The 24,377-nt window shown below is 34.1% G+C and overlaps 2 non-coding genes across 2 annotated transcripts; both read right to left on the bottom strand.

The window, feature by feature from the left end:
• Positions 1–12,102: 12,102 nt before the first annotated feature.
• On the bottom strand, positions 12,103–12,174 carry Trnae-cuc (transfer RNA glutamic acid (anticodon CUC)). The gene has a single exon. It is a non-coding gene; the product is annotated as a tRNA-Glu (tRNA).
• An 8,754-nt stretch (positions 12,175–20,928) lies between these two features.
• Trnae-cuc (transfer RNA glutamic acid (anticodon CUC)) lies at positions 20,929–21,000 on the bottom strand. The gene has a single exon. It is a non-coding gene; the product is annotated as a tRNA-Glu (tRNA).
• Positions 21,001–24,377: the final 3,377 nt, after the last annotated feature.

Raw genomic sequence — 24,377 nt, 5'->3', positions numbered from 1 at the left:
GTCAAACGCTTTTTCTTGATCAATTTTTAAGATATATCCCTCAAGATTGTCTCTCTCAACCATATCTATAATATCTCTTACAGTGACTATAGTATCAGCAAAATCTCTCCCAACTATACAACATGTCTGAGTTTGAGAAATAATTTTGGGTAATACCATTTTTAAACGTGTAGACAAAATCCTTGTCAAAATTTTATAATCTACATTAAGTAAACTGATAGGACGCCAATTTTGCAATCTTCTATTATCCCCCTTATTTTTATAAATAAGTGATATAACGCCAAATCTCATTGATCTCGACATAATATTGTCATTCTTAACACTCTGAAAGATGTGCAACAGAATATCATATATACAATCATAAAATTTACAATACCACTCTACTGTCAATCTGTATGTATTTCATCAACTGTTATTATGGCATCACACATATCTTTATCCTCATCAGATACAGAACAGTTTACAAAATTTAAAAGTGAATCAGTACAATTATCATCAACAGTTACCGAAGAATATAAATGACTATAAAACTGATGTATTTCATCTAAGATTCCGCTTGTATTTGAAATAATTACACCATCATCATCAATCAATTCATTGATTACATTTTTGTTGTGTCGATATTTCTCAAGATTTAGAAAGTATTTAGTATTTCTATCGCTTTCAATTGCCCATTTCGCCTTAGATCTCAATATAGCACCCCGACAAAAATCGGTTTCATAGTCACTTAACTGATGTTTTAGTTCTTCATATTTGTTAATGTCATATGATTCTTTATTTGCGACTTTTTCTGAAAATGATTTTAATTTATTTTGCAATGTAAAGTATTCTTGTAATCTTTCTTTATTTCTTCTTGTACAGTATACTTGGGAAAATTTTTTAATTTTGTATTTTACATTATCCCACCAAATGAGTGGTTCACTAAAATACATTTCGTCAGTTTTTCCCTCGGTAAGAATTGATTTCACTCTTTGTACATATTTTTCCTCAAAAAGAACATTGTTATTTAGTATCCATAATCCGGGCCCTGTTTCCACTTTGCAGGTATTTAGTTTAAGGTATACAAAAGAATGATCACTAAAGGATGTATCTGCATAATAAATATTTTGCACATTGGAATGCAATTTTGAGGAAATCAAAAAATAATCTATTCTACTCTGCTTCATTTCGCCTAGTACAACTTGTTTTCTGGAGAAACTACGAGTACTAGGATTTCGTGATCTCCATAAATCGGTAATATTTCTATCATGAATAATTTTATAAAGTTCACGCACTGCTACATCATCAATATGTAAGGCTTTGTTATGTCGATCAATACCTGCTAAAGTTGTATTGAAATCACCAGCCAGGATAGTGCTATCACTAGTACTGTTATGTAAATATGTATTTAGCTTCATGAAAAAGTTAAACCTTTCCTTCACAACATTTGGAGCATAAATATTGATTAAATCAATCACTTTATCATCAATAGCTATTTTAAGATGTAAAATCCTACCCTTTTCAATCATTTCTTGTGTCACCTGATTTCTCAATTCTCTCACTACTAAAACAGCAACACCTGCCCTCCTATTGTCTGCATTACTATAAAATATGTCACCATTCCAAATCTCATTTTCTCTAATACTTTCAGCAAACTCATCATCCCAAAAGGTTTCTTGCAATAATAAAATATGGCCTCTTTTCTCTTTAAATATTTCTAAAACAGACTTTAGTTTATTCAAATTACGCAAGCCATTTACATTTAGAGATACAATATTTAAAGCCATGATTATGATGAGTGTATTGAAAGTATTAAAAAATGTTGAGTGTTTGATCATTTCTTAATAGGTGTTCGTCGCATGCTATTCATTTTCAGGTTAGGTACTGGATTAAACCTTCTCCTTCTCCTTTGTACTACTTTGAAATTTTCGATATTAGTACCGTTTTCTTGACATGTACGTGATTCGTTTGATCTTTCAACAACGTCTGCAGCCATCTTCCTGTCATCATCTGAATCTGTCCCCGATCCATCTCCAATTGTATGATTGTTGTTTACTTCCTCCTCAGATTCTATTTCTACATTGGTCATATCAACTCCACTTCTTTCTTTTTCTTCCCCACTTTCTCCACTCTCGTTATCTTGTTTTGCATTCTCAATTTCTTCTTTATCATCTTCGTCACTCGGTAACTCCAATATGTCTTCCCTAGTATCATCATCAACTTGCGAATGAATCCCTGCAATGGCCTCTCTGTAACATATACATGTTTGCGCCTCTTTGTGGCATTTGTCGCATATTCTGCATGTACACATTAGAGGAAAACTTCCACAACTGTCACATCTTTGCCTTGTGCAATTTTTTGCTACATGGCCTTGCTCCCCACACTTGTAGCATACAAAATCAGGGCAGTCTTTTATAACATGTCCCGGATCTAGACATCTAGAACATACCTTAACTTGGTTGTCGTGTAATACTCTAAAGTATTGCTGACCATTGACAGTCTGAAATTTCAGACTGTAAGGCAAGGATTTTACCTGCTGTGGAAATTTACATTTGACATAACGAGTCCCATCAGCCACACTAGTCCCAGGATAATATCTGCGTTGAATGGGAGAAAGAAGTTCTACTCCGTATTCACCGAGCTTCATACTTATATCATCATCGGTGATGTATGCTGGTAAATGAAGAATTGACACAATAATAGTGTCTGAATATAAGAGAGTACAATCAAAGTGTTCACTTCCAATATCAATTCCACACAAGGTATTATATGCTACTTCCTTGCTCGGCAGTGTGACCTCATACAAATTTGCACCTTTGGGCACAACTGCATAGACCGACATATCTCCGGTTAATTCTTCTACACTTCTAACAATATCACTTGCCTTTATTTTCTTCACATCCTTTACATCAATCACCACGGTACATTCTTTCCCAAAACGACGAGAAGCTCCTGTCTGTCTATCGATGTTACTCGACATGCCATTCTTATTGTTAGCTATTCCACTGGTGTCATTAGAGTGTGAGTCAGCTCCTTGTGCTGCTCGTGCAGCACGACCAGGCTTTGTATTCATTGTCACAGAAAATAGTATTTTGTGTGGTGGATAAAGTTATCCACACACTCAAAATATATCACACTTATATATGAATGCGATCACACAAATCTTATAAACGTACCTGTAACAAATTAAAACAGAAAAAATGTCTATTGAAGAAAAAAAACTTGCAAAATTCACGGAGCGATCATCAAACGTGTTTTTCTTCTGATGTCATAACCGGAAGTCCTATAGATTAAAACAAAAGTTTCCCAAGCGGGGAATCGAACCCCAGCCGCCGCGGTGAGAGCGCGGAATCCCAGCCACTAGACCACTTGGGATATTATGGATATGATTTGTTGATACATGGATATCAAGTTGTCATGGCAATGGAAGATGCACATAATGTATTTCGCAAACACTGAGCTGTATAATCTACAGTATCTTTAGACATCTGAAATACAAATTTCAATCAGCGCCTAACTATAAACAAAAGAAGCACATTTATTTGATGAACAGGGTAAGATAAACAGAGTCAGTGCGAATGATGACTTGTTCTTAGGCCGCATGAAAACCTTTGGCGGGCCTCATGAAAGCCCTTGGCGGGCCGCTCGGGCCGTAGTTTCCCTCCCCTGTCTTAGACATTATTTCCTAAAAATTTAAGGAAAGAAAACATGTATATTTTGAATCGTTAGAAATATTTTTTAAGAACAACACTTAAGTCTACTTGAGTAGTCTTTTATTGAACATATATTTCTCGAAAGCTTCTATTGTCTTCCCGAATATCAAGTATGTCGAGGCGTCTTAAATGACCATAATTAGGTTTGGTGGCTACACTGGGTAGATAATTTTGATCCTATGCATTGTTTTGCTCTTGCGATCAAAACTGGTATTGGGGAGATAACGGGAAATAAAATCATAAAAACATATACTATTTTACAGAAGAACACAGAGAGAGAGAGAGAGAGAGAGAGAGATGGAGAGAGAGAGATATGTGATCTTTAATTAACCGTTTGGAGTTTAACATGGATGTGATTCGTTTATATAGTCCAGTACAAAATAATCTGATACATTACCAGAACCTTTACAAGTTATTTGTTGTGAATCTGGTAATAAAGGCGGCATTTTTCGATTAAAGAAAAACTGGTACTAACTACAAAAACAATTGAAAGTTGCAAATCTTTCATTTGAACAATGCCAAAAGCCAGGGATACTTAATTGATATGCTTCATTGTTCACTCGATAACTACACATCATATAAATGCACGAATAAATCATACATAAGGTTTTGAAACAATTTGTAATCTTTATGAACATTTATTAAAGTTGGTAATAAGCATATTTGCAATTGGTGAAACAAATCATTTGACCGCTGAAGTCTCAAATTCAGATAAAATTCAGAAGAAACAGAATAAAAACGACCGAAAACAACTATATGTCGCCAGTGTTGCAGGGTCATCACAGCTTACATCTGAAAGAGGCGATATTGTTACTAATCTGATTCCAGCCGACACTTAATTGATTTTGAGACATATATACACCTCGTGCACTACACCGAAACTGATGAAAGTTGGACTATATTTTACTTACTATCCTCTTGGAATTTCTGTAACTTACATTTCACTTTCATTCTCATTATGTACTTGATTTCACTTGGTATGCGCAATGGGACGATTCTAGTAAAGAATAGCATTTGTCTTTCCACGATTGAATATCAAGTTCCGGCCAACACTGTGCAAGAGCTGATGTCCAGTTTCCTGTAGCTTGTTGTTTCTCGCTTGTGGAACATTCGAAGGCGGATTTTTTCTAGAATATCGGTCCGTTCATGGCCCAGTTTTCTATTATTTCAATCGTCATATGGGCCTCAATGGAGACTGCATCATACAGTGAATATTCGTCCGTTCGTAGCACACTGTTAATTAAATAAAGATATCCGACGCTATTGCCACAGCGAGATGGATCGGGGAGGTGATGGCATTGAAGCTACCATAAATGGGGTATTGATTGATTGATCAGCTTTGACGTATTGACGTTTCATTTATTCAATGTAGGTAGGTGCGGTAGCTTGTATGGTAGAGCGCAGACCGCGTATTTCAAGGGTCGATGGTTCAACATCCGCCATTGCAGTCCTAGTCGGTTGCCTAGGTTTGGCCTTAGGAAATACACTTAGGTTCTATTTCTTCCTCAATAGATGCCTTTGAAGAAAATTGATTCAGGATACACAGTCTTCAAACTGAAAATACAGAGCTTTTTTATTGGTATATACTTTTATTTGGATACTTGTATTTTCGACCTTTAGCAATTATTTGTGAACCATAATCCACCATAAAGCTAGTCTGAAATTAAAGTTTTATAAAGAAGTTATAAGTAAGAAACGATTTAAAAATTTTTGGGTTGAATGATGTCACGTGACGCCACACAGATCTAGCTCTTTGCCTCTTGTGTACGCTCTTTCGCAGTCTGATGTGCCTCTGTCATAAGAAATATTTATTGAATTTAACAGGGAATTAAAATAAATAAGGGACATCTGTGAATAATTCCTATGACTGAGAAAAGAACATAGGATAAACGTAACGGAAACGTACATGTTTTTATTCTTTCCGTTCCGCAAACAATCATGCGGAGGACACTAAAGGAAATGGCAGTAGTCATTAGCATTTCCAGTGGCATTACTTTCATACTATTAGGGTTACGCTTTATTTAAAGACCACGTTGGCTAAGTCTCCCACCCCGTCAATTTATTTCGTGATTCAAGTACAAAGTGCCGTAATATCGTAATATATTTAATAAATCGAAAGAGCTCATTGTTTGTCCCTGCAGAGACTCATGACTTGATCAATATTACATCGCTTTTACATTGTTCAAATTTGCGGTACGATACATATCAAAGACATCGTGTCAGACGTTATTCATACTAGGCACCTGCGTAATATTATGACGTCACATTCATACTAATTATACGCGTCATATTGCTATTAACAAGATTCGATATTCTGTATCCATTTAATAATCGATATTATCACAATGATACTTCAAGAACATTTAAATTGGAAAGGAGGAACTCGATACACCAAAATCAATCGTAATTCATTTTCGTTAAATATAAAATTAATTAGTGTTAAATATGCCTAAACGTTGGCAAACGCTGTAAATTGTTCAGAGAGCTTCGTAAAAATCGAATCATTTGAAAGCGTATATAAAATCGTTCAGATATGACACAATTTGGCCGAGTGAATAATGGAAGCACTGTATTAAAAATGTTTTCCTGTGGTGTTTTCATTAAATTTTTGCGAGAATAAATGTAATGTTTAATCAAATACTTTGATTGTGATTAATCTCTTTCCCCTAAGAAAAACTGTTTTTGATCAGAAAGTCGAAACGTAGATATAATTTCTACAATTTTTCTTATCTTTGTAAAGATAAAACTTTATGTTATATTTGCACGATATAGATTAAAACAAAAGTTTCCCAAGCGGGGAATCGAACCCCGGCCGCCTCGGTGAGAGCGAGGAATCCTTTTTTTTTTTTTCTTTCTTTATTTAAAAAACGTTTTGTACAGTATATATGTTAAAAGTATACAGTCAGTATTTACATAGGAGTTTGTAATGCTATATTACAAAATAATGGTTCTACAATAGTATTTTGTAATGCTATATTACAAAACAATGATTCTACAATAGTATTTTGTTAAGCTATATTACAGAACATTGATTCTAAAATTATATTTTGTAATGCTATAGTACAAAACAATGATTCTACAATGTGATAAACAGTTTATCCTCTTCCATTCTCATTAAAGGATTATCTTTTACAAAATACTTCGTTATCAAAGTCTGATTTTTGTCTTTGTAATGTTGATACGCATATAATATATATTTTCTAGTCAAATATTGGAACAATCTTTCGATGTCTATTTGTTTCCCTAATAACGACATAATGTTTCTTCTTTTGTAAATGCACAATCGAGCAATGCTCAGAATGTAGTTCAAAAAATAACTATTTACTGATTTTGTTTCTTTGTTATATCCTATCATGAGCATTTGTTCAAAAGAAGTGCTATTGAGAACACCAACTCTACATTCTTTAAAAAGAATCTCAACTATATATACAATATAATTCTTAAAAGAGCTTAATTCAGGACATTTCAAAAACATGTGAAATAAATCCTCTGTTTCCAACTGGCACACTGGACATAAGTCATTATCAATTTTGCCATAGTATTTTAGTCTCTCTTTTGTAAATATTCGATTGTGCATTATTCTGTAATCCAAATCTATACAATCTGGGGTCTTGAAAGGTAGATGTATCAATTTCCAGTATTTATGCTTTTCCAAACTAAATATCTTACTCCAAAAGGAAACAGAAGCTGGTTCTTTAAAAATCAACGTACATTAAAGCTTGTAAAATAGTTGTGTTGTACATAAACAGAGGTCATATAATTTTGTATCAACTCTGAGAAACATATTATTTCTCCCATTGGTTACAGTGGGTTTTGACTCTGTTGCAACAATATTTCTCCAGCCTAATGGTATACTTTCTATTATGCAATTATAGTCTTTTTTTATCTTATCTGTTTTGATCTCAGAATTTGATTTGTATATCATTTCTTGAATAGCTCTATAAGGTAGTATTCCAGGTACAAATTCATATGTAATATCCTGAACACGAACAATTCCTGCTTCTATAAATTCTGCGAAAAACAACGTTTTACCAGCACATGTAATATTAGGATTTAAAAAGAGAGGTTGTTCAAAAACATTCCTCACATCAATATTTGTATCGATATTATTTCTAAGTTTTTCCCATGCATGAAACATTTCTCTGTAAAATATAGGTAGGGTATTCAATTGTTGCTTATTTAAAGACATGAGAAACAACTCTTTGGTCAACCTCATGTTCAGGACAGTAGATAAAAAGTGATCAAAGGTATTTTTCCACATAGCATGGCAATTCACATCAAAGTATCTTTTTAAAAATTTTAGTCTGAATGCATACATTTTCATCTTTATATCAGTTAACTGTAGTCCGCCATTTCGCTTATCACCAATTATTGTATAATAGTGAACCAAATGGGACTTTCCTGACCAGATAAATCTGAGAAATAATTGCTTCAATTCATCAGCAATCATATCAGGAAGAGGCTGAACTGACACTATGTACAATACTCTAGAAACTAATAAGTTATTAACAACTGTTACTTTTCCTTGTATTGTCAAATATCTCTGTGACCACAGTTGCAATAAGTTTTTAATTTTAGACAATCTATCATTCCAGTTCAGTTGCTCACATAACTTTGCACATTTTCCAACATAAGCTCCCAAAATTAAGATGACTTGATCACACATTTGAATTTGTAATTGTTTGCAATAATCATCAGTAAGTTTACCAGATCCAATACACAGAAGCTCTGTCTTTTCCTTGTTCACCTTTGCACCAGATCCTTTACAATACAAGTCAAGTACATTAAAAGATTGATTAATGGATTGTGTGTCCGCTAATGTCAAGGTTGTATCATCTGCATGTTGAAAAACTTTACTTGTATTACTAGACAGTGGGAGTGGAATACCTTTGATAGTGGGATTTGCTTTGATAGCGAGTCCTAAGGGTTCTGCTGCTAATACATATAACATTGCTGATATAGGACAACCTTGTCTGACTGAATTTTTAATTAAAAAGGGTTTCGTTAGATGACCATTGCATTTAACACTACTTTTAATTTCATTATAAAATATCTTTATCCACTGAATAAAATTGTCACCAAAACCGAACTTTCGTAAAACAGAAATCAAATATGAGTGGCAAACTCTGTCAAACGCTTTTTCTTGATCAATTTTTAAGATATATCCCTCAAGATTGTCTCTCTCAACCATATCTATAATATCTCTTACAGTGACTATAGTATCAGCAAAATCTCTCCCAACTATACAACATGTCTGAGTTTGAGAAATAATTTTGGGTAATACCATTTTTAAACGTGTAGACAAAATCCTTGTCAAAATTTTATAATCTACATTAAGTAAACTGATAGGACGCCAATTTTGCAATCTTCTATTATCCCCCTTATTTTTATAAATAAGTGATATAACGCCAAATCTCATTGATCTCGACATAATATTGTCATTCTTAACACTCTGAAAGATGTGCAACAGAATATCATATATACAATCATAAAATTTACAATACCACTCTACTGTCAATCTGTATGTATTTCATCAACTGTTATTATGGCATCACACATATCTTTATCCTCATCAGATACAGAACAGTTTACAAAATTTAAAAGTGAATCAGTACAATTATCATCAACAGTTACCGAAGAATATAAATGACTATAAAACTGATGTATTTCATCTAAGATTCCGCTTGTATTTGAAATAATTACACCATCATCATCAATCAATTCATTGATTACATTTTTGTTGTGTCGATATTTCTCAAGATTTAGAAAGTATTTAGTATTTCTATCGCTTTCAATTGCCCATTTCGCCTTAGATCTCAATATAGCACCCCGACAAAAATCGGTTTCATAGTCACTTAACTGATGTTTTAGTTCTTCATATTTGTTAATGTCATATGATTCTTTATTTGCGACTTTTTCTGAAAATGATTTTAATTTATTTTGCAATGTAAAGTATTCTTGTAATCTTTCTTTATTTCTTCTTGTACAGTATACTTGGGAAAATTTTTTAATTTTGTATTTTACATTATCCCACCAAATGAGTGGTTCACTAAAATACATTTCGTCAGTTTTTCCCTCGGTAAGAATTGATTTCACTCTTTGTACATATTTTTCCTCAAAAAGAACATTGTTATTTAGTATCCATAATCCGGGCCCTGTTTCCACTTTGCAGGTATTTAGTTTAAGGTATACAAAAGAATGATCACTAAAGGATGTATCTGCATAATAAATATTTTGCACATTGGAATGCAATTTTGAGGAAATCAAAAAATAATCTATTCTACTCTGCTTCATTTCGCCTAGTACAACTTGTTTTCTGGAGAAACTACGAGTACTAGGATTTCGTGATCGCCATAAATCGGTAATATTTCTATCATGAATAATTTTATAAAGTTCACGCACTGCTACATCATCAATATGTAAGGCTTTGTTATGTCGATCAATACCTGCTAAAGTTGTATTGAAATCACCAGCCAGGATAGTGCTATCACTAGTACTGTTATGTAAATATGTATTTAGCTTCATGAAAAAGTTAAACCTTTCCTTCACAACATTTGGAGCATAAATATTGATTAAATCAATCACTTTATCATCAATAGCTATTTTAAGATGTAAAATCCTACCCTTTTCAATCATTTCTTGTGTCACCTGATTTCTCAATTCTCTCACTACTAAAACAGCAACACCTGCCCTCCTATTGTCTGCATTACTATAAAATATGTCACCATTCCAAATCTCATTTTCTCTAATACTTTCAGCAAACTCATCATCCCAAAAGGTTTCTTGCAATAATAAAATATGGCCTCTTTTCTCTTTAAATATTTCTAAAACAGACTTTAGTTTATTCAAATTACGCAAGCCATTTACATTTAGAGATACAATATTTAAAGCCATGATTATGATGAGTGTATTGAAAGTATTAAAAAATGTTGAGTGTTTGATCATTTCTTAATAGGTGTTCGTCGCATGCTATTCATTTTCAGGTTAGGTACTGGATTAAACCTTCTCCTTCTCCTTTGTACTACTTTGAAATTTTCGATATTAGTACCGTTTTCTTGACATGTACGTGATTCGTTTGATCTTTCAACAACGTCTGCAGCCATCTTCCTGTCATCATCTGAATCTGTCCCCGATCCATCTCCAATTGTATGATTGTTGTTTACTTCCTCCTCAGATTCTATTTCTACATTGGTCATATCAACTCCACTTCTTTCTTTTTCTTCCCCACTTTCTCCACTCTCGTTATCTTGTTTTGCATTCTCAATTTCTTCTTTATCATCTTCGTCACTCGGTAACTCCAATATGTCTTCCCTAGTATCATCATCAACTTGCGAATGAATCCCTGCAATGGCCTCTCTGTAACATATACATGTTTGCGCCTCTTTGTGGCATTTGTCGCATATCCTGCATGTACACATTAGAGGAAAACTTACACAACTGTCACATCTTTGCCTTGTGCAATTTTTTGCTACATGGCCTTGCTCCCCACACTTGTAGCATACAAAATCAGGGCAGTCTTTTATAACATGTCCCGGATCTAGACATCTAGAACATACCTTAACTTGGTTGTCGTGTAATACTCTAAAGTATTGCTGACCATTGACAGTCTGAAATTTCAGACTGTAAGGCAAGGATTTTACCTGCTGTGGAAATTTACATTTGACATAACGAGTCCCATCAGCCACACTAGTCCCAGGATAATATCTGCGTTGAATGGGAGAAAGAAGTTCTACTCCGTATTCACCGAGCTTCATACTTATATCATCATCGGTGATGTATGCTGGTAAATGAAGAATTGACACAATAATAGTGTCTGAATATAAGAGAGTACAATCAAAGTGTTCACTTCCAATATCAATTCCACACAAGGTATTATATGCTACTTCCTTGCTCGGCAGTGTGACCTCATACAAATTTGCACCTTTGGGCACAACTGCATAGACCGACATATCTCCGGTTAATTCTTCTACACTTCTAACAATATCACTTGCCTTTATTTTCTTCACATCCTTTACATCAATCACCACGGTACATTCTTTCCCAAAACGACGAGAAGCTCCTGTCTGTCTATCGATGTTACTCGACATGCCATTCTTATTGTTAGCTATTCCACTGGTGTCATTAGAGTGTGAGTCAGCTCCTTGTGCTGCTCGTGCAGCACGACCAGGTTTTGTATTCATTGTCACAGAAAATAGTATTTTGTGTGGTGGATAAAGTTATCCACACACTCAAAATATATCACACTTATATATGAATGCGATCACACAAATCTTATAAACGTACCTGTAACAAATTAAAACAGAAAAAATGTCTATTAAAGGAAAAAAAACTTGAAAATTCACGGAGCGATCATCAAACGTGTTTTCCTTCTGATGTCATAACCGGAAGTCCTATAGATTAAAACAAAAGTTTCCCAAGCGGGGAATCGAACCCCGGCCGCCGCGGTGAGAGCGCGGAATCCTAGCCACTAGACCACTTGGGATATTATGGATATGATTTGTTGATACATGGATATCAAGTTGTCATGGCAATGGAAGATGCACATAATGTATTTCGCAAACACTGAGCTGTATAATCTACAGTATCTTTAGACATCTGAAATACAAATTTCAATCAGCGCCTAACTATAAACAAAAGAAGCACATTTATTTGATGAACAGGGTAAGATAAACAGAGTCAGTGCGAATGATGACTTGTTCTTAGGCCGCATGAAAACCTTTGGCGGGCCTCATGAAAGCCCTTGGCGGGCCGCTCGGGCCGTAGTTTCCCATCCCTGTCTTAGACATTATTTCCTAAAAATTTAAGGAAAGAAAACATGTATATTTTGAATCGTTAGAAATATTTTTTAAGAACAACACTTAAGTCTACTTGAGTAGTCTTTTATTGAACATATATTTCTCGAAAGCTTCTATTGTCTTCCCGAATATCAAGTATGTCGAGGCGTCTTAAATGACCATAATTAGGTTTGGTGGCTACACTGGGTAGATAATTTTGATCCTATGCATTGTTTTGCTCTTGCGATCAAAACTGGTATTGGGGAGATAACGGGAAATAAAATCATAAAAACATATACTATTTTACAGAAGAACACAGAGAGAGAGAGAGAGAGAGAGAGAGAGAGAGATGGAGAGAGAGAGATATGTGATCTTTAATTAACCGTTTGGAGTTTAACATGGATGTGATTCGTTTATATAGTCCAGTACAAAATAATCTGATACATTACCAGAACCTTTACAAGTTATTTGTTGTGAATCTGGTAATAAAGGCGGCATTTTTCGATTAAAGAAAAACTGGTACTAACTACAAAAACAATTGAAAGTTGCAAATCTTTCATTTGAACAATGCCAAAAGCCAGGGATACTTAATTGATATGCTTCATTGTTCACTCGATAACTACACATCATATAAATGCACGAATAAATCATACATAAGGTTTTGAAACAATTTGTAATCTTTATGAACATTTATTAAAGTTGGTAATAAGCATATTTGCAATTGGTGAAACAAATCATTTGACCGCTGAAGTCTCAAATTCAGATAAAATTCAGAAGAAACAGAATAAAAACGACCGAAAACAACTATATGTCGCCAGTGTTGCAGGGTCATCACAGCTTACATCTGAAAGAGGCGATATTGTTACTAATCTGATTCCAGCCGACACTTAATTGATTTTGAGACATATATACACCTCGTGCACTACACCGAAACTGATGAAAGTTGGACTATATTTTACTTACTATCCTCTTGGAATTTCTGTAACTTACATTTCACTTTCATTCTCATTATGTACTTGATTTCACTTGGTATGCGCAATGGGACGATTCTAGTAAAGAATAGCATTTGTCTTTCCACGATTGAATATCAAGTTCCGGCCAACACTGTGCAAGAGCTGATGTCCAGTTTCCTGTAGCTTGTTGTTTCTCGCTTGTGGAACATTCGAAGGCGGATTTTTTCTAGAATATCGGTCCGTTCATGGCCCAGTTTTCTATTATTTCAATCGTCATATGGGCCTCAATGGAGACTGCATCATACAGTGAATATTCGTCCGTTCGTAGCACACTGTTAATTAAATAAAGATATCCGACGCTATTGCCACAGCGAGATGGATCGGGGAGGTGATGGCATTGAAGCTACCATAAATGGGGTATTGATTGATTGATCAGCTTTGACGTATTGACGTTTCATTTATTCAATGTAGGTAGGTGCGGTAGCTTGTATGGTAGAGCGCAGACCGCGTATTTCAAGGGTCGATGGTTCAACATCCGCCATTGCAGTCCTAGTCGGTTGCCTAGGTTTGGCCTTAGGAAATACACTTAGGTTCTATTTCTTCCTCAATAGATGCCTTTGAAGAAAATTGATTCAGGATACACAGTCTTCAAACTGAAAATACAGAGCTTTTTTATTGGTATATACTTTTATTTGGATACTTGTATTTTCGACCTTTAGCAATTATTTGTGAACCATAATCCACCATAAAGCTAGTCTGAAATTAAAGTTTTATAAAGAAGTTATAAGTAAGAAACGATTTAAAAATTTTTGGGTTGAATGATGTCACGTGACGCCACACAGATCTAGCTCTTTGCCTCTTGTGTACGCTCTTTCGCAGTCTGATGTGCCTCTGTCATAAGAAATATTTATTGAATTTAACAGGGAATTAAAATAAATAAGGGACATCTGTGAATAATTCCTATGACTGAGAAAAGAACATAGGATAAACGTAACGGAAACGTACATGTTTTTATTCTTTCCGTTCCGCAAACAATCATGCGGAGGACACTAAAGGAAATGGCAGTAGTCATTAGCATTTCCAGTGGCATTACTTTCATACTATTAGGGTTACGCTTTATTTAAAGACCACGTTGGCTAAGTCTCCCACCCCGTCAATTTATTTCGTGATTCAAGTACAAAGTGCTGTAATATCGTAATATATTTAATAAATCGAAAGAGCTCATTGTTTGTCCCTGCAGAGACTCATGACTTGATCAATATTACATCGCTTTTACATTGTTCAAATTTGCGGTACGATACATATCAAAGACATCGTGTCAGACGTTATTCATACTAGGCACCTGCGTAATATTATGACGTCACATTCATACTAATTATACGCGTCATATTGCTATTAACAAGATTCGATATTCTGTATCCATTTAATAATCGATATTATCACAATGATACTTCAAGAACATTTAAATTGGAAAGGAGGAACTCGATACACCAAAATCAATCGTAATTCATTTTCGTTAAATATAAAATTAATTAGTGTTAAATATGCCTAAACGTTGGCAAACGCTGTAAATTGTTCAGAGAGCTTCGTAAAAATCGAATCATTTGAAAGCGTATATAAAATCATTCATATATGACACGATTTGGCCGAGTGAATAATGGAAGCACTGTATTAAAAATGTTTTCCTGTGGTGTTTTCATTAAATTTTTGCGAGAATAAATGTAATGTTTAATCAAATACTTTGATTGTGATTAATCTCTTTCCCCTAAGAAAAACTGTTTTTGATCAGAAAGTCGAAACGTAGATATAATTTCTACAATTTTTCTTATCTTTGTAAAGATAAAACTTTATGTTATATTTGCACGATATAGATTAAAACAAAAGTTTCCCAAGCGGGGAATCGAACCCCGGCCGCCTCGGTGAGAGCGAGGAATCCTTTTTTTTTTTTTCTTTCTTTATTTAAAAAACGTTTTGTACAGTATATATGTTAAAAGTATACAGTCAGTATTTACATAGGAGTTTGTAATGCTATATTACAAAATAATGGTTCTACAATAGTATTTTGTTATGCTATATTACAAAACAATGATTCTACAATAGTATTTTGTTAAGCTATATTACAGAACATTGATTCTAAAATTATATTTTGTAATGCTATAGTACAAAACAATGATTCTACAATGTGATAAACAGTTTATCCTCTTCCATTCTCATTAAAGGATTATCTTTTACAAAATACTTCGTTATCAAAGTCTGATTTTTGTCTTTGTAATGTTGATACGCATATAATATATATTTTCTAGTCAAATATTGGAACAATCTTTCGATGTCTATTTGTTTCCCTAATAACGACATAATGTTTCTTCTTTTGTAAATGCACAATCGAGCAATGCTCAGAATGTAGTTCAAAAAATAACTATTTACTGATTTTGTTTCTTTGTTATATCCTATCATGAGCATTTGTTCAAAAGAAGTGCTATTGAGAACACCAACTCTACATTCTTTAAAAAGAATCTCAACTATATATACAATATAATTCTTAAAAGAGCTTAATTCAGGACATTTCAAAAACATGTGAAATAAATCCTCTGTTTCCAACTGGCACACTGGACATAAGTCATTATCAATTTTGCCATAGTATTTTAGTCTCTCTTTTGTAAATATTCGATTGTGCATTATTCTGTAATCCAAATCTATACAATCTGGGGTCTTGAAAGGTAGATGTATCAATTTCCAGTATTTATGCTTTTCCAAACTAAATATCTTACTCCAAAAGGAAACAGAAGCTGGTTCTTTAAAAATCAACGTACATTAAAGCTTGTAAAATAGTTGTGTTGTACATAAACAGAGGTCATATAATTTTGTATCAACTCTGAGAAACATATTATTTCTCCCATTGGTTACAGTGGGTTTTGACTCTGTTGCAACAATATTTCTCCAGCCTAATGGTATACTTTCTATTATGCAATTATAGTCTTTTTTTATCTTATCTGTTTTGATCTCAGAATTTGATTTGTATATCATTTCTTGAATAGCTCTATAAGGTAGTATTCCAGGTACAAATTCATATGTAATATCCTGAACACGAACAATTCCTGCTTCTATAAATTCTGCGAAAAACAACGTTTTACCAGCACATGTAATATTAGGATTTAAAAAGAGAGGTTGTTCAAAAACATTCCTCACATCAATATTTGTATCGATATTATTTCTAAGTTTTTCCCATGCATGAAACATTTCTCTGTAAAATATAGGTAGGGTATTCAATTGTTGCTTATTTAAAGACATGAGAAACAACTCTTTGGTCAACCTCATGTTCAGGACAGTAGATAAAAAGTGATCAAAGGTATTTTTCCACATAGCATGGCAATTCACATCAAAGTATCTTTTTAAAAATTTTAGTCTGAATGCATACATTTTCATCTTTATATCAGTTAACTGTAGTCCGCCATTTCGCTTATCACCAATTATTGTATAATAGTGAACCAAATGGGACTTTCCTGACCAGATAAATCTGAGAAATAATTGCTTCAATTCATCAGCAATCATATCAGGAAGAGGCTGAACTGACACTATGTACAATACTCTAGAAACTAATAAGTTATTAACAACTGTTACTTTTCCTTGTATTGTCAAATATCTCTGTGACCACAGTTGCAATAAGTTTTTAATTTTAGACAATCTATCATTCCAGTTCAGTTGCTCACATAACTTTGCACATTTTCCAACATAAGCTCCCAAAATTAAGATGACTTGATCACACATTTGAATTTGTAATTGTTTGCAATAATCATCAGTAAGTTTACCAGATCCAATACACAGAAGTTCTGTCTTTTCCTTGTTCACCTTTGCACCAGATCCTTTACAATACAAGTCAAGTACATTAAAAGATTGATTAATGGATTGTGTGTCCGCTAATGTCAAGGTTGTATCATCTGCATGTTGAAAAACTTTACTTGTATTACTAGACAGTGGGAGTGGAATACCTTTGATAGTGGGATTTGCTTTGATAGCGAGTCCTAAGGGTTCTGCTGCTAATACATATAACATTGCTGATATAGGACAACCTTGTCTGACTGAATTTTTAATTAAAAAGGGTTTCGTTAGATGACCATTGCATTTAACACTACTTTTAATTTCATTATAAAATATCTTTATCCACTGAATAAAATTGTCACCAAAACCGAACTTTCGTAAAACAGAAATCAAATATGAGTGGCAAACTCTGTCAAACGCTTTTTCTTGATCAATTTTTAAGATATATCCCTCAAGATTGTCTCTCTCAACCATATCTATAATATCTCTTACAGTGACTATAGTATCAGCAATATCTCTCCCAACTATACAACATGTCTGAGTTTGAGAAATAATTTTGGGTAATACCATTTTTAAACGTGTAGACAAAATCCTTGTCAAAATTTTATAATCTACATTAAGTAAACTGATAGGACGCCAATTTTGCAATCTTCTATTATCCCCCTTATTTTTATAAATAAGTGATATAACGCCAAATCTCATTGATCTCGACATAATATTGTCATTCTTAACACTCTGAAAGATGTGCAACAGAATATCATATATACAATCATAAAATTTACAATACCACTCTACTGTCAATCTGTATGTATTTCATCAACTGTTATTATGGCATCACACATATCTTTATCCTCATCAGATACAGAACAGTTTACAAAATTTAAAAGTGAATCAGTACAATTATCATCAACAGTTACCGAAGAATATAAATGACTATAAAACTGATGTATTTCATCTAAGATTCCGCTTGTATTTGAAATAATTACACCATCATCATCAATCAATTCATTGATTACATTTTTGTTGTGTCGATATTTCTCAAGATTTAGAAAGTATTTAGTATTTCTATCGCTTTCAATTGCCCATTTCGCCTTAGATCTCAATATAGCACCCCGACAAAAATCGGTTTCATAGTCACTTAACTGATGTTTTAGTTCTTCATATTTGTTAATGTCATATGATTCTTTATTTGCGACTTTTTCTGAAAATGATTTTAATTTATTTTGCAATGTAAAGTATTCTTGTAATCTTTCCTTATTTCTTCTTGTACAGTATACTTGGGAAAATTTTTTAATTTTGTATTTTACATTATCCCACCAAATGAGTGGTTCACTAAAATACATTTCGTCAGTTTTTCCCTCGGTAAGAATTGATTTCACTCTTTGTACATATTTTTCCTCAAAAAGAACATTGTTATTTAGTATCCATAATCCGGGCCCTGTTTCCACTTTGCAGGTATTTAGTTTAAGGTATACAAAAGAATGATCACTAAAGGATGTATCTGCATAATAAATATTTTGCACATTGGAATGCAATTTTGAGGAAATCAAAAAATAATCTATTCTACTCTGCTTCATTTCGCCTAGTACAACTTGTTTTCTGGAGAAACTACGAGTACTAGGATTTCGTGATCGCCATAAATCGGTAATATTTCTATCATGAATAATTTTATAAAGTTCACGCACTGCTACATCATCAATATGTAAGGCTTTGTTATGTCGATCAATACCTGCTAAAGTTGTATTGAAATCACCAGCCAGGATAGTGCTATCACTAGTACTGTTATGTAAATATGTATTTAGCTTCATGAAAAAGTTAAACCTTTCCTTCACAACATTTGGAGCATAAATATTGATTAAATCAATCACTTTATCATCAATAGCTATTTTAAGATGTAAAATCCTACCCTTTTCAATCATTTCTTGTGTCACCTGATTTCTCAATTCTCTCACTACTAAAACAGCAACACCTGCCCTCCTATTGTCTGCATTACTATAAAATATGTCACCATTCCAAATCTCATTTTCTCTAATACTTTCAGCAAACTCATCATCCCAAAAGGTTTCTTGCAATAATAAAATATGGCCTCTTTTCTCTTTAAATATTTCTAAAACAGACTTTAGTTTATTCAAATTACGCAAGCCATTTACATTTAGAGATACAATATTTAAAGCCATGATTATGATGAGTGTATTGAAAGTATTAAAAAATGTTGAGTGTTTGATCATTTCTTAATAGGTGTTCGTCGCATGCTATTCATTTTCAGGTTAGGTACTGGATTAAACCTTCTCCTTCTCCTTTGTACTACTTTGAAATTTTCGATATTAGTACCGTTTTCTTGACATGTACGTGATTCGTTTGATCTTTCAACAACGTCTGCAGCCATCTTCCTGTCATCATCTGAATCTGTCCCCGATCCATCTCCAATTGTATGATTGTTGTTTACTTCCTCCTCAGATTCTATTTCTACATTGGTCATATCAACTCCACTTCTTTCTTTTTCTTCCCCACTTTCTCCACTCTCGTTATCTTGTTTTGCATTCTCAATTTCTTCTTTATCATCTTCGTCACTCGGTAACTCCAATATGTCTTCCCTAGTATCATCATCAACTTGCGAATGAATCCCTGCAATGGCCTCTCTGTAACATATACATGTTTGCGCCTCTTTGTGGCATTTGTCGCATATCCTGCATGTACACATTAGAGGAAAACTTCCACAACTGTCACATCTTTGCCTTGTGCAATTTTTTGCTACATGGCCTTGCTCCCCACACTTGTAGCATACAAAATCAGGGCAGTCTTTTATAACATGTCCCGGATCTAGACATCTAGAACATACCTTAACTTGGTTGTCGTGTAATACTCTAAAGTATTGCTGACCATTGACAGTCTGAAATTTCAGACTGTAAGGCAAGGATTTTACCTGCTGTGGAAATTTACATTTGACATAACGAGTCCCATCAGCCACACTAGTCCCAGGATAATATCTGCGTTGAATGGGAGAAAGAAGTTCTACTCCGTATTCACCGAGCTTCATACTTATATCATCATCGGTGATGTATGCTGGTAAATGAAGAATTGACACAATAATAGTGTCTGAATATAAGAGAGTACAATCAAAGTGTTCACTTCCAATATCAATTCCACACAAGGTATTATATGCTACTTCCTTGCTCGGCAGTGTGACCTCATACAAATTTGCACCTTTGGGCACAACTGCATAGACCGACATATCTCCGGTTAATTCTTCTACACTTCTAACAATATCACTTGCCTTTATTTTCTTCACATCCTTTACATCAATCACCACGGTACATTCTTTCCCAAAACGACGAGAAGCTCCTGTCTGTCTATCGATGTTACTCGACATGCCATTCTTATTGTTAGCTATTCCACTGGTGTCATTAGAGTGTGAGTCAGCTCCTTGTGCTGCTCGTGCAGCACGACCAGGTTTTGTATTCATTGTCACAGAAAATAGTATTTTGTGTGGTGGATAAAGTTATCCACACACTCAAAATATATCACACTTATATATGAATGCGATCACACAAATCTTATAAACGTACCTGTAACAAATTAAAACAGAAAAAATGTCTATTAAAGGAAAAAAAACTTGAAAATTCACGGAGCGATCATCAAACGTGTTTTCCTTCTGATGTCATAACCGGAAGTCCTATAGATTAAAACAAAAGTTTCCCAAGCGGGGAATCGAACCCCGGCCGCCGCGGTGAGAGCGCGGAATCCTAGCCACTAGACCACTTGGGATATTATGGATATGATTTGTTGATACATGGATATCAAGTTGTCATGGCAATGGAAGATGCACATAATGTATTTCGCAAACACTGAGCTGTATAATCTACAGTATCTTTAGACATCTGAAATACAAATTTCAATCAGCGCCTAACTATAAACGAAAGAAGCACATTTATTTGATGAACAGGGTAAGATAAACAGAGTCAGTGCGAATGATGACTTGTTCTTAGGCCGCATGAAAACCTTTGGCGGGCCTCATGAAAGCCCTTGGCGGGCCGCTCGGGCCGTAGTTTCCCATCCCTGTCTTAGACATTATTTCCTAAAAATTTAAGGAAAGAAAACATGTATATTTTGAATCGTTAGAAATATTTTTTAAGAACAACACTTAAGTCTACTTGAGTAGTCTTTTATTGAACATATATTTCTCGAAAGCTTCTATTGTCTTCCCGAATATCAAGTATGACGAGGCGTCTTAAATGACCATAATTAGGTTTGGTGGCAACACTGGGTAGATAATTTTGATCCTATGCATTGTTTTGCTCTTGCGATCAAAACTGGTATTGGGGAGATAACGGGAAATAAAATCATAAAAACATATACTATTTTACAGAAGAACACAGAGAGAGAGAGAGAGAGAGAGAGAGAGAGAGATGGAGAGAGAGAGATATGTGATCTTTAATTAACCGTTTGGAGTTTAACATGGATGTGATTCGTTTATATAGTCCAGTACAAAATAATCTGATACATTACCAGAACCTTTACAAGTTATTTGTTGTGAATCTGGTAATAAAGGCGGCATTTTTCGATTAAAGAAAATCGGGTACTAACTACAAAAACAATTGAAAGTTGCAAATCTTTCATTTGAACAATGCCAAAAGCCAGGGATACTTAATTGATATGCTTCATTGTTCACTCGATAACTACACATCATATAAATGCACGAATAAATCATACATAAGGTTTTGAAACAATTTGTAATCTTTATGAACATTTATTAAAGTTGGTAATAAGCATATTTGCAATTGGTGAAACAAATCATTTGACCGCTGAAGTCTCAAATTCAGATAAAATTCAGAAGAAACAGAATAAAAACGACCGAAAACAACTATATGTCGCCAGTGTTGCAGGGTCATCACAGCTTACATCTGAAAGAGGCGATATTGTTACTAATCTGATTCCAGCCGACACTTAATTGATTTTGAGACATATATACACCTCGTGCACTACACCGAAACTGATGAAAGTTGGACTATATTTTACTTACTATCCTCTTGGAATTTCTGTAACTTACATTTCACTTTCGTTCTCATTATGTACTTGATTTCACTTGGTATGCGCAATGGGACGATTCTAGTAAAGAATAGCATTTGTCTTTCCACGATTGAATATCAAGTTCCGGCCAACACTGTGCAAGAGCTGATGTCCAGTTTCCTGTAGCTTGTTGTTTCTCGCTTGTGGAACATTCGAAGGCGGATTTTTTCTAGAATATCGGTCCGTTCATGGCCCAGTTTTCTATTATTTCAATCGTCATATGGGCCTCAATGGAGACTGCATCATACAGTGAATATTCGTCCGTTCGTAGCACACTGTTAATTAAATAAAGATATCCGACGCTATTGCCACAGCGAGATGGATCGGGGAGGTGATGGCATTGAAGCTACCATCAATGGGGTATTGATTGATTGATCAGCTTTGACGTATTGACGTTTCATTTATTCAATGTAGGTAGGTGCGGTAGCTTGTATGGTAGAGCGCAGACCGCGTATTTCAAGGGTGGATGGTTCAACATCCGCCATTGCAGTCCTAGTCGGTTGCCTAGGTTTGGCCTTAGGAAATACACTTAGGTTCTATTTCTTCCTCAATAGATGCCTTTGAAGAAAATTGATTCAGGATACACAGTCTTCAAACTGAAAATACAGAGCTTTTTTATTGGTATATACTTTTATTTGGATACTTGTATTTTCGACCTTTAGCAATTATTTGTGAACCATAATCCACCATAAAGCTAGTCTGAAATTAAAGTTTTATAAAGAAGTTATAAGTAAGAAACGATTTAAACATTTTTGGGTTGAATGATGTCACGTGACGCCATACAGATCTAGCTCTTTGCCTCCTGTGTACGCTCTTTCGCAGTCTGATGTGCCTCTGTTATAAGAAATATTTATTGAATTTAATAGGGAATTAAAATAAATAAGGGACATCTGTGAATAATTCCTATGACTGAGAAAAGAACATAGGATAAACGTAACGGAAACGTACATGTTTTTATTCTTTCCGTTCCGCAAACAATCATGCGGAGGACACTAAAGGAAATGGCAGTAGTCATTAGCATTTTCAGTGGCATTACTTTCATACTATTAGGGTTACGCTTTATTTAAAGACCACGTTGGCTAAGTCTCCCACCCCGTCAATTTATTTCGTGATTCAAGTACAAAGTGCCGTAATATCGTAATATATTTAATAAATCGAAAGAGCTCATTGTTTGTACCTGCAGAGACTCATGACTTGATCAATATTACATCGCTTTTACATTGTTCAAATTTGCGGTACGATGCATATCAAAGACATCGTGTCAGACGTTATTCATACTAGGCACCTGCGTAATATTATGACGTCACATTCATACTAATTATACGCGTCATATTGCTATTAACAAGATTCGATATTCTTTATCCATTTAATAATCGATATTATCACAATGATACTTCAAGAACATTTAAATTGGAAAGGAGGAACTCGATACACCAAAATCAATCGTGAATTCATTTTCGTTAAATATAAAATTAATTAGTGTTGAATATGCCTAAACGTTGGCAAACGCTGTAAATTGTTCAGAGAGCTTCGTAAAAATCTAATCATTTGAAAGCGTATATAAAATCATTCATATATGACACGATTTGGCCGAGTGAATAATGGAAGCACTGTATTAAAAATGTTTTCCTGTGGCGTTTTCATTAAATTTTTGCGAGAATAAATGTAATGTTTAATCAAATACTTTGATTGTGATTAATCTCTTTCCCCTAAGAAAAACTGTTTTTGATCAGAAAGTCGAAACGTAGATATAATTTCTACAATTTTTCTTATCTTTGTAAAGATAAAACTTTATGTTATATTTGCACGATATAGATTAAAACAAAAGTTTCCCAAGCGGGGAATCGAACCCCGGCCGCCGCGGTGAGAGCGAGGAATCCTTTTTTTTTTTTTTTTTTTTTATTTAAAAAACGTTTTGTACAGTATATATGTTAAAAGTATACAGTCAGTATTTACATAGGAGTTTGTAATGCTATATTACAAAATAATGGTTCTGCAATAGTATTTTGTTATGCTATATTACAAAACAATGAATCTACAATAGTATTTTGTTAAGCTATATTACAGAACATTGA

The sequence above is a fragment of the Sinohyriopsis cumingii genome, chromosome 3 (genome assembly GCF_028554795.1).
Source record: "Sinohyriopsis cumingii isolate HCF-2022 chromosome 3, ASM2855479v2, whole genome shotgun sequence".
Lineage (NCBI taxonomy): Eukaryota > Metazoa > Mollusca > Bivalvia > Unionida > Unionidae > Sinohyriopsis > Sinohyriopsis cumingii.
The sequence above is the reverse complement of the archived record's forward strand: the minus strand, read 5'-3'. Positions and strand labels throughout refer to the sequence as shown.